We start from the raw sequence: 1848 nt of genomic DNA on the forward strand, positions 1-1848 counted from the left end.
CCTTAGACCTTTATCAAGCATTGGTAGCCTCGTGTATGCATGATTGTGAAGAGTTCTAGACTTGTACAATGGATGACGTAGTAGTATGCAAAACCTTCAACAGCTTATAAAACAAATTAGAGGAACAATAGAAATATAAAAGAGTTGTCCCGCCACCTTACTTTATGCAGACGCCTTACCTAACTTGGCCACTGGGTCTTCGATGGGAATTTAAAACCAAATAGAAGCAATTCATGTATTTCACATTCTTGCACATGCGTGGAACAACGTCAGTTCTCGATGCATTAAATAACAGAGATCAATATAATACAGATTCATCTTCAGCATTTAACGAGACAGGATCCCCGATACTTTTCTTTAAAATATATATTTATGGCAATAGTGATAACAAACACCTAATTCGCAATGTATATCTTGCCGTTGGATGTAGGGGCGGATACAGACATGTCCGAAAGGGGTGGGGAGGGGAGAAAGTGGGGCCGATTGAGATAACACTACCTTAAGGGTCCAGAACAATGCCCCCGCGAAAATTTGGTGTTCTAGACGCCCGAAAATAACCTGTCAGGCGCTTTAGGTGATCATTTTATTTTTGTTTTTCTTCCTTTCTTTTCTTTTTTGCTTTCCAAAAAAAAGGGGGGGGGGTGTCAGCCAGCCCCCCCCCCAGCCCCCGAAAAAAAATCCGCCCCTGGGATGTAACATTGTTTTTCCCCTATACAATATGACAGTTAGAGATATAATAACATTAGACCTAACTGATGACTTACAGTGTAGAGAGCATTCTGGTAAATTTCTTTTAATTGAAAGTCATGGTCGTACACTAATTCACTTCTTTGTATTTATAAATTCCTGGCACCACCGGTACAAAATGACAGTTCCATTTAGTATTAATACAAGTCGGGGAGGCGGCTTTTTTGGGTGTTTTAGGTAATTTTTTTATTCCTTTTGTAAGCAAATTACTGCTTAATAATATATAAAGGAAAACTAGGCCTAGGCCTATATCTTCCTAATCCACAGAGCTCCATCAATACAATACCCAAAGTTAGAAATGCCGGGAATTCACACACTTGCTCAACCAAAAGGCCATTTAGACAGGAGCATGCGTCCATGACCGAATTAGAATACTTACCTCGAGTTAATCCCGTAGCAGGGACGAATGCTCATAGGAAGAACCAACTATCTTGTCTTTATTAGGACTACTATAGTTTTTACTAAATTAACTTATTTAAATTATAGGTGTAACCTAATAGGTAGTTCCCTAAAAAAGGATCAAGTGGTGCGATATAAACGTATTTTTTATAATACGAATATAATAATCCATAATCAAGAGTAAGACTCTGTAATAAATTTAGGGGCCTCAGGTGTGTCTACACTCTCAAGTATAACGCGAACTCAACTCCAAAAAAATCAGTGGCGTTTTAGGACTCTACTACCCTGGGTGCTGGGGTCTGAGTAGAGAGCCCAGGGGGAACGGATCAAACCCGCGCTTCGACGTTATGACGTTTCAAGGGCGTACATTTTTTTATAAGAGCCAGTTATTTTTCCCATGCTCTGGGGTCTTATGTTTTTTTTTTTTTTTTCGATTTTAGGCTCAAAATTTTCTTATTTTTACACACATTTTAAACATACAAAATTATTATTTTACAGTAGTATATTTACTGTACTGTATTATAGAGGGTTAATATAGAGGGTTATATAGTCACAACTACAACTCTAAGCTTACTGGGGTCATTTGAGAAGCGTCCTCGACCGATCGTCGCGGCCTGGATAACGTTAATTCTACCACCACCACACGCAAGATCAAGGCAACATGATATCATCATTTCCATTATGCCATCAGATGGGCCTGAC

The sequence above is a fragment of the Anneissia japonica genome, unplaced genomic scaffold (genome assembly GCF_011630105.1).
Source record: "Anneissia japonica isolate Jap-2015-1 unplaced genomic scaffold, ASM1163010v1 scaffold4988_len2956909_cov206, whole genome shotgun sequence".
Lineage (NCBI taxonomy): Eukaryota > Metazoa > Echinodermata > Crinoidea > Comatulida > Comatulidae > Anneissia > Anneissia japonica.